A 10,604-nucleotide genomic window follows, 5' to 3' on the forward strand; every position below is an offset into this window, starting at 1 on the left:
GTGAATTTGTTAAGCTTTAACAGTCAGTGCTTAGTCGTACCTTCCCTCACAGCAGTGGTTAATGTGTGCAAGTGGATGTCAGCCTTGAGAATAAAGACAGTGGGCCTACTGAGGAGGTAGCTGCAATGCATTCAAGCAGAAGAAGGCTCTTAACCATGGAAGGAGAATTTGAGGAACAGGATGTTCACCCATGACCAGCAGAGACCCTCAAGAGATCCCTACTCTAAATGTCAGTAATTTTGGGGAAGTGATTTAAACATGTCAAACACTTTGTGAGGATGTTTAGCCTGTGAGTTTGAGCAAAGTAATGAATAAAAGTAATGAAAGTAATGTCTTAGTTCCATGGATACTAACCCACGGGTGTGCATGTTTCAGGGAAGTGATTCCTCACGAACCCAGCACTGAAAAAAAGTAATGCCTCTTTTCTCACACTGAGCTGGCAGTGTGGATTGGGCCCTGCTCGGTGACGTTCATTTTGGTCATTTCTATTGAAGCATAAAGAATGGTTGAAATGAAATCTTTTCCAGCTGTTTCCCTTTGGTTTACCTGTTTGAGGGTTAAAATTCTGTGCTGCAGGTGTGCTGGGTGTGTGCAGAGCAGTGCAGCCCCAGAAACCCCTTGGCTTGCCCACAGGTTGTCATGCCTTGCTGCCAGGTGTGCCCAGCTGTGGCAGGAGAAGGAGCCCGCAGCGCAGTGGGCACCGTGCCCTGCCCAGCCGGGGCTCTCTGGCACAGAGCAGCAGCAGCGCCAGCGCCGTTCAACCCGCTCCTGCCTTGGCTTCCCCTGGCACACAGAAGCCTCTGGAAATCAGCACCGCCAGTGGCGTTCCCAGCTGGGAGCAGCTGCTGCTGGCGGGCAGATGCTGCCAGTTCGACTGCTGCCAAAGGGGAAGAAAGGCAGAGATGTACACGCACCGGAGCCCTGGGCATGTCCAATAAAGGTGCAAATATGTGGGGAGATTTGTTAGGAAACATTTCAGCTGTGATGCCAACAGTGGCTTCTCTCCTGGTTCTGTGTGTTCCAGATGAGTAATGCAATGGTTGGCTCTGACAATTAAGAAGCAGATGTTATGTGGATGTTCAAATGTGTAGAGATGGTATTGTAATATATCCTTCCCTAGTCCTCTTTCCCGTCCCCCTTGTAATAGCCTTGGTAGTCAGGGCATTTGGGGAGGGCTGGCTTGTGACCAGCAGGCAGGGTGTGACAACACCTGTCCTCCAGTCGAGATGCAAGAAAGTAATCTCCACCAATGGACAGCAGAGAAAGAGTTGACTGACAAAACTTTTGGAGGGGCTAAGGGTATAAAAGGCAGAGCATCCTTTTTGTAGATGAGCACGTGGCTGCTAGTCACAGAGACTCCCAATGCTGCAATTTTTCCTTATTCAGTCCTTTGTTAAGGTTTACTAAACGTTTACAATTTTAAAAGTGAGAGTCATTTCTCACATGTGCAATGCTGTGGGCCATTGTCTTGGTCTGGTTTCCTTTGCTTGGGTCCCATCTGAGTGCTCAGCTGGGGTACAGGCTGTAGGTGCTTGGGGCACTCTTGGAGTTCCTCTTGGATCCCCTGAACAACAGGGTTTGGCCCATGAGGGGAATTTGTGCTGCTTTGTGACAGAGAAGAACTTCCCAGGCTCTTTTGTGTTTGCTGTAGGGAAGGTTGATTATTGCTTTGCATAAATTCACAGACCAACATGCTTTGTGATGCTTTTCTTTGTCATACTTTGCTTTGTGATGTCACGGCATGGTTGCCACATCGTTGTGGTGACATCAGAAGGTTGCCTTGGTGCACAGAAGGCCTGAGTGTCAGAGCAGCCTTGCTCACATCAGGAGAACCCTCCTGGTGGGAGCATTGGTCAGTGGGTGGTTGCACTCTGAGAGGCCATTTTTTTTTCTAGTGTTGGAGAAGACTGGCACAGCTCTGGGAATATGATCCACCATCTGGCCACAGCAGCTTTTGCTGCTTATGGAGTTTGTTTTTCCGCGTATTACGTTACACACTTTGCACGTAAGTAGAGTTTTCCATTCTACTTAGGTTAGGGTGTATCCTAACCTGGCTTTGGTATGTCTTCTGCTGGTGGCTGAGTTTCTGATTTTGAAAGAGAAAGAGCATTAGGATGCCACTGGTGTGGTAAAGATCCTGTCATGACGGTCAGCTAAAAAGGGGGTGTCTGTAGCCACAGGGGCAGCATTTGCAGGGGAACCTGCAGGGCTTCCGTTCCCTCCAGGGGAGAGTCTGTGGCAGCAGAGTCTGTCATTTCCTCAGGTTGCTGGGACAAGCAAGACACCTTTGAAAATGTAGACTGGCAGAGCTTCTTGGAAGGCCTTCTAAAAACTCTGCAGTTGTTCCCAGAATTCAGAGAAAGCTTCTTTCTTTTTAAATTTTGTCATGAAAGGATTTGACTGTCTAACTTGACCTTTTTCAAAGTACTAAAATAGTGATTCCCTTTGCAAGGAAATGCAAACTCCAAAGCAGTGAGTGTCTGCCACAGCTCAGGGGGATTTTAGGGAAGCTTTTCTGAGCAACTGTTTCAAGCAAGTTAATGAGAACCGGTGCATGCAACTGATTAAAAAAAAAAAAGAACCTCAAGGAGAGGATTTCAGAAGCTGTTTTATGTCTTTGGTAGAACAGGAGCACTGAGTGTTAAAGAACAATTTGGATTTTCTTGGTCATATTTGTATTCATTTACTGGCAAAACAGGCCAAATTGTACGCACAAGCAAGAACATTGTCCTGATCCCTTGCTGGATGTGTGAATGAAATGTGTCTGCTGGAGGGATGTTGTGAAACGGGAAATCATCTCTGTTTGAGTTGACTTGTTCTGTGGGATTCAGCAGCCCAGGCAGTTTTCTGAGAGCATCTGGTTCATTTTCCCTTCCCACTACAGGTCACCTGAAGGGTGTATTCAGCAGTGCTGAAGATCCTGAGGTGAGTGAGAAAGGAACATTTCATGTTCCTGGTGTTTAAGAATTGTGGAGCAAGCTGAGAGCTTGGCCAGTAGCAACAGAGTGTAGAGAGCCAGCTAGGAAGGCTGAAAGAAAATCCATTTTCATGCCTGAAGAAAAAATAACAAAGTGCGAAATGGATATTTTAAATTTCTATATCAGAGCCTTGAAGAACTACAAACCTAGTGTTGCCAAGAGAACCTTGCTTGCTGACGGCAGATAGGGTGGAATATTTACTTAGGAGCAATTTCCTGTGCTGTTGAATTAGACCATTTTAATTTAGTCAGAGTCCCTTAGAATTCTATTCCGATCAAACTTTACGATATCTACTTAGATGATATCGTTGTAGAACAGGAAGGCCATCTTGCAATGGTGCCTGCTGTATCTGAAGTGCAATGGGCACCTTTGTGGCTGGGGAGCTGCGTGGGCCCAAAGGACGCAGGGCTGGCGGCCGTGAGCAGCTGGAGATGAGGCAGCGTGGGGCCAGGGGGCCAAGAAGGCCAAGGGCACGGTGGCTGTGCCAGCAGCAGTGGGGCAGCAGGAGCAGGGCAGGGAGCGTGGCCCTGTGCTGGGCAGCGCTGCGGCCACAGCTGGAGTGCTGTGTGCAGCTGTGGGCCCTGGGAAGCAGAAAGTCATGGAGGGGCTGCAGCGTGGGCACAGAGGGACAGGGGAGCTGGGCAAGGGGTGCAGCACAAGGCCAGGGAGGAGGTGCTGAGGGAGCTTTAGCCTGGACAATGGGGGCTCATGAGGGACCTTCAGGCAGACTGCCATAGATCCCTGCCTTGGATCCATAGAGCCAACGCTCAGCACGAGGGCTGTTTCCCTGCCAAACATCCCTTCACTGCATCCAAGTGCTTTAGACACTGCTGTGGGTAACACTTTCACATTTTGTTTGTTTATTTGTGTATTTGTTTGCTAGAAGGAGAAGCCTTTTGTAATTTCTCCTTCTCCAGGGAGCTTTTTCACAATCTTTCCTGGCCTTTTTCCAGCCATGGCAGAAACTTTCAGGTTAACGTCTCCCATGTCTTTTGGCTGCCCAGGGAATCAGTGTGTGTTGTGTTTGGGAACTGAGTAGGAAATAAATGCCCTTGCATTCCAGCTGGTGCTCAGAGATCACAGGAGCTGGGAGGGGCTGGGCTGCATTTCTGATTCCAGCCACTTTAGCACCATCAGTGTGGGCGAGTCCAAGCGAAGAACTTGCCCGAGCACAGATGCACAAAGAGAGCCGTTCCCAGTGCAATGCTCTGGGTCTGATTGCATTCCATAAGGACCTACATGCTCCAGATTCCCCAAGAATGTGGGTTACTGAAGCAACAGGAGAGCAAGTTCAGGATGGCTGCTAATTAGGGCACTGCTGCCGAGTGCTGATGTGTGTAGCGACAGAAAGGACAGGGTTGATTCAGGGTGACCCCCACATGGCAAAAAATGTGCTTTCCCTCTATGATTTAGAAATTTTAACAAATGCTTTATTAAGCAATGTTATATTACACTAGTACTATATTAAAACTATACCAAAGAGATATTATACTAAAAACATACGAAAGAAAAACTCGTGACTGTCTCCACACAGCCTTTTATCTAATTATCTAATCAGGCTAAACAACTATCACTAAAATCCAATTAACAAATCACTTTCAGTAAACAATCACTATAACACATTCTTCATGTACTAAAAAACAAGAACAGCAAGTAGAGATAATAATTGTTTTCTCTCCTTCTATGAGTTTCTCACTACCTTCCCTTAAAAAAAACCTAGGAGAGAGAATTATATCTCTCTCCATTCAAAGAATGTAAATACTACAGCACAGTAAAGAGAGATGATAAAAGTGAGATCTGTCTATCTATCTATTTTAATCTTCCTGGCTCTGCTCCAAAGCAGTGGGAGATGCAAAGCTCACCTAAAGGCATCCCTTCAGGAGAGAAGTAGAGACAAGTTCCATTGACTGATCCTGAGCAGGCAGAGATGTTTCCCCCTCCAGAGATGGTTGTTTGTTCCCCTCATGTTTTCCTACTCCAGCCTTTTCTGACCTGAAGCCTTCATTTGTCCTTTAAATTTTTGCATGTCTTAAGGGAGTGAAACTATCCCATGCTGTAGCTGGGGTCTGGTGACTCTGGTCATACATGCCATGCCATACATGACACATGGTTTCCTTCATTGGCATCCCCAGGGCTGTGTAAGTGCATTCATTAATGGGGCCTTATGAGAAACTCTGTTACTGCTGGTCAGAATTCTCCATTGACAAAAGAGGGAGAAGAAACACCTTGGTCCTCCTCCATATACTGAGGTGGCCATAGAGGTTCTCTGACTTCCATCAGAGATCTTTGCATGCATCCTTATCTCCTGAATGACCCGGTTTTCTAACAAGAGTGTGGATGTCAGGAAGGAGGAATGCTGGTGCAGGCCTGAAGAGAACGTGAACTCCAGAAGTGTCTCTCACTCACAAGGAGTGAGCTCACCCAGGAAGCCCCTGCAGAGCCAGGATGGAGCTGTAGGACAGGGTGGGGTGTCAGTCACTACTGAAAGACAAACAGGACACAGCAGAAGCAGAGGGAGGCCCTCACCAGACCCTTGAGAAATGCCAACCCTTCCCTGTCACCTGCCTGAGAGGCTGCTGGAGCTTCAGTCCCAGATGGCCCCTGATTGTAGGGACAGGGTCACTTTGGAATCTGTGCCTCCCCTCGGGCAGAGAACGACCCAGGAGAGCAGCAGCACAGTGCTTTGGGAACGTGTGAGCCCAGCAGTCTGTGAGTCTTGGCCCACAAAGGGCGTATGGGAAGTTGAAACCCATCTTCTCTTGCTTTCTGTGCAGGTGCTTCTAGAGAAAGAGCAGGAGCACACTGCCTCATCTGAGCTGCCATGCCAGACTCAGGGAGAGCTGTTCCCAGCCCGAGAGCAGGAAAAGCAGCTCAGGCAGCAGGTGGAAGAGCCACAGGAGAATGGCCAGGTAAGCCTGACTGGCCAGGGCACAGAGGGAAGGGCAGGAAGAGGGGCATAAACCAGAGCTCTTGGGACTGAGGAGGCCGGGATTCCCACAGGCAATGGAGGCACAGAGCCTTGCAATCTGCAGAGATCAGCCCTGGGACAGGAGGTTTGCAATGGAGGCAGATGTGGGGAGGGAAGCAGAAAGAAGGGGCTGAATAAATGTGATTTTGAGGCTGCAAGAGGAAAAAAGCTGAGCCTGATGGCAGCTCTCAGTCCCTTGCTCTGCTTTTGTTTGTACAGAACATCAAGGCAGAGCCACAAGCAGAGCTGCCCGAAGCTCAGAGTGACATCATGGCAGTGAAGAGAAAGAACAAGGAAGACATGGGAAGAATTCAAGAGGAGAATCTCCATCAGCAGAGGGGCGATCAACAAAACCAGGTGAATGAAAGAGTGGCAGCCACTCCACTCATGAAATGTCCTCTCTTTTGTTTATTAGAGAACATGAAGGAACAGCTGGATGCAGAGCTTCAGACAGCTCACAGTATGATCAAGGCAAGGCATAAGCGGCTGGAGGAAGAAATGAAAATCATCAGAGAGAAACTTAATCGCTTCCGTCAGTCTCTGCAAAACCAAGTGAGTGAAAGAGGGATGCAGCCACTGCAGTCACCAATCTGGTGGTTTCTGCCCTTCTTGCCTTTCCAGTGCAGAGCAGCAGGGAGTGGGGTGCTGCCTCTGAGTGCCATGCTGCTGTAGTGTGTGTATCACAGTCACTCTGAAGGACATTTCCCAGTGTGCTGAATCTCAACATCTGCCCTGGACAGTGAAATTTGTCCTTTGGCCTTTTGGCCAGCAGTCATCCAAATTGATTCCTGCTGGCCTGTTCCTGCTCTCCTTTGTTCTTGAGGTGCTTTTACAGTGGAACTTGGTGACCCAGATGGAGGATTGAAACAAGCTGTTGTATCCCCTGTCAATCTGTTCTTTGCCTTTCCTCACAGTCGATGACTCCTGGCTGACAGGGACAAGCTGTAGTGTCTGACTGCTTTGTTCTGTTTGACTTGAGGTGCAAGTGTTGACATCTCACCGAGCAGCCTGCGAAGATTTGCAGGGAATGTGTGGCAATGAAGAACCCCAAGTTAGGAGTGAGGCACAGGAGCAGTGCCCACCAGAAATGCTCCAGGTCCAGCACATCATGGGCTCTGAACCTGCTGCCGCAGCAGCATCACCTCGAGGAAGCCCTTCTGTGAAACCTGGGAACTCAGGCTCGGGCACATCCCGGGAACAGGAGATTGAGGAGGAGTACCTGGAGCTGCTGGGTATGTCTGGGGTGTTTCTTATCTGAGGGACAGTGTGTTGTGTGCAGGTGTCAGCAGAGCTGTACCAAATGCTCCTCCTGAGCTCGGTGTCACAGGGCCATTTAGGACTCCCCAGAGGCAGTGCTGTGCTCCGAGGCAGCGAGAGAGCTCTGGGTGTTCCTGCTGCCTCTGAGGACACCTGGGACTGGCTTGGGTTTGCCTGAGCTTCCCTCTCTGCTAAAGGCTGAAGCAGGGATTGTTCTTGGATCAGCAGAAGGCTGTGACCTAGCAAATGATCTAGGCAAGTCCTGTGTGCTAGTGGCCAAACTGAACAGAATTTTTAGCTTCCTAAATTCTCCTTAGACTCCTGACTTCCAACCAGTCATCACAGCAAAAAAACTTCACAGAAATGGACTGACTTTGGAGTTTTTGTCTTTTTGGTTGGGGATTTTTTTTCGGGGGGGTGGGGTGGGATTGCTTTTGTGTTGTTCATTTTTGGTGGGGGTTTTTTGTTGTGTTTTTCTCCATCCTGAAGGAGCCCTTCTACCCCACGTTTTACTGATGTCATTTTTATGACTGTTACTGTTACCACTACTACATCTGCAGTTTATTTTCATGAGAATGCTATCTTTTTGTCAATAAGAGAATGCTATCTTTTTGTCAATAAGAACTACTTTGAAAGAATATCAGGTTACAGGACAAATAGAGAGCACAAGGTATTTTCCATGTGCCCCCAAAGAAAAAACAGAGACTTTGATAACAAACTTTATTTAATCTTCTAGTTTTATGCTTATCAAGATGTGTCCAGGAGACACATCCAAGTGGCGTGGTCAGATAAAACTGTACTGCAGGCATTTCTCAGGAGAGAGCCTCCAGCCCAGCCATGGTATATCACTCAGATCCATGGCACTTTTCCATACCTGATTCCCACTCTTTCCCATGACTCTTAGAATCCTACCCATTGGCCCAGGCCCTGCTCAGATCAGTCTCCAGGAAAACACATCAAGTCCTTTGTGATTCTGCAGCACAACCCAATGAATCTGCTTCTTGCCCTGAACAGCTGCCAGTGCTGTGCTCTCAGATAAGAGACCTGGTGGGGCTGAGACCAGAGCCCAGTGGATTCTGTGTCTGCCATCACCTGTTGGGACAAAAAGGGCACTGATCTGTGCCTGGGTGTGGCTGATCTCAAAGCCCATCCTGTTGTGTCCTGAATGGGGGCAACAGCTTGTCTGGGGCTCAGGCTTACTCTGGCTTCTTCCCATCAGTGCCTGTCAGTGCTCATGCTTGGGCTTTGCCAGCCTTGTTGTGGTCGCTGCCCTGTCCCTGAGGGCTGGAGGGACTGCAGAGGCTGGAGCCTTCCTTAGCTGGGAGAGAGGCATCTTTGAGCTCAGCCTGCTCATAAACAGGTCAGGGTCCTGATGCTCAAAGCCCCGTCAGGATCAGTTACAGCTGGAGCTGCTCTGGTTTACAAATGGGAAGGCATTCCTTTGGCAAACTGCTGAAAGGTGGGGAAGATGTCCTCCTCTCCTGGGATTGTATGTCCCTGTGCTTTGTTTCCTGTCAAGAGAACTCTTCAAAGGACTGTACAAATCAGTATCTGTGCTGGCCACCTGTGCTGCAAGGCTGTCTGCCTGGTTGTGGTCGTTGTTACCCAGCCGACCACAAAGGGCTCAGTGTTCCAGGCACTGGGGCTGCCTTTTGTATCTCCTGGAAGCTGGGATCTCTGCTTTAAAGTCAGCATCTTGCATTTTGTTTCCCTCAGGGAGAATGGTGAACACCACTGAAAATCCCCTGATGAAATACACGCATCTGAATTTTATTGGCAGCGGGTGAGTCCAACAGCAGTTACTCCTGCACAACCGTGGGCCAGGTGTTTTTGGGGTGGAATGTCTATCCAGCGTGAAGTCAGGCCAGCTGCAAAGATGATCACACACTGGGGATAGATTGTCCCAATGCTGCTCAGAATTTGTGAGTGGGCTCAGAAGGCATTGTCAGAGATGCCTTGCTACCAAGATCTTGCCTGCATCAAGGAACAGGACCTGGAAGGTCTCCTTGTCTCTCAAATGTGGGACAGCTCTGTGTTAATTTCTTTAGCATTTTGTGTATGTCTCAAAATCATACTGGCACACTAATGAAAAGAGAAGAAACTTGCTTGCCTGAAAGAGCAACCTATGCCCTATCAAAGCTGTGAGATAACAGTTCCCAGGAACAATTCTTTCCCCTGGTTTGAAGAAGGAAACACTCTGTGTTCAGGATAGGAACCACACCGTTTAGACAGTGAAACCCAAGAGGCAAGACTAACCTCCCTTTAGAAATTGAACCCCAGTGCTTCAGGAACAGGCCCAGTGCCCATGCAGTTGAGAGGAAAATGCATCATCTCCCTTCTGGCAGAGCCCTCCTGCATCCTGCAGGTTTTGACACTTCCAGCAGAGATCTCCTGTGTGGGCTGGCTTTCACTGCAAGATCTAAACAGCTTCTCCTTTCTCTGCTTCTGTTTTGTTTCTAGGACTTTTGGAGATGTTTACAGAGCACTCGACAGTGCCACAGGAGGAGAGGTAAATGTCAACAGCCCCTGCAGGCTCTGCTGCACTCGAGGGCTTTCCCCTCTGGTGTGAGCTGTGGCTGGAGCTTTGGGCAGAGCTGTGCTGAAAAGGCACAAGAAGCACAGACTGGTGCCAGCCCACAAAACACATTTGGGACTTTGTCCTCCTCAGCTGCCAGAAGGAAGGCACGGAGGGCAGCGGTTCCTTTCAGAGAAGGACGCACTCACTCGCTCTCCACTGCTAAAACAAAGGTGGTGCCTTCGAGCACCTCACTGCTCTTTGGGGCTACAGCTTCAGAGTCCTGAATTCTCATTTCTGGCTGCCAGCAAATCCATCTGAAAGTTACTGGTAGTTCCTTAGCCACCTGCAGTGCTGCACTTGGGAACTGCACGTAGGGAGAGATCTGCAAGGCGTCCCTGAAAGCCCTAAGCCCTGCCCATATCACAAGATGTATCCACAGAGTATTAAGACATGGATTCCTTCTTCTGAGTCCCAAACAAAGCAGCAGAGAGTGCGGTCAGAGGTTTGTGGGTGATAACTGAGACACCGCTGTTACCAAGTGGTCAAGGCCAAATGTCAGTGGCCCCACGTGTCCTGTAACTGGCTCCCAAGGGAGCAGAGAAATGGGCTGTTGGAATGTCAGTTCCTGATTACTGCAGTGCCTAATCACAAGGCAGTTTGGCACAGCTCAGCTGTGTCATTGCAAAATCACTCGCTCCACGTGCCTTGTGGTCTCGTGCCACCAACCTCTCAAGTTCATGATTTTCAATGTCATTTTAGGTGGCAATAAAAAAAATAAATCTTCAAGGAGTGAGGAGGAAGGAGCTAACCTTTAATGAAATAATGATCATGAAGAGGTATAGGAGTCCCAATGTTGTGAATTATTTAGACAGGTGAGAGGTCA

Source organism: Ammospiza nelsoni, chromosome 34, assembly GCF_027579445.1.
Source record: "Ammospiza nelsoni isolate bAmmNel1 chromosome 34, bAmmNel1.pri, whole genome shotgun sequence".
NCBI classification, from domain to species: domain Eukaryota; kingdom Metazoa; phylum Chordata; class Aves; order Passeriformes; family Passerellidae; genus Ammospiza; species Ammospiza nelsoni.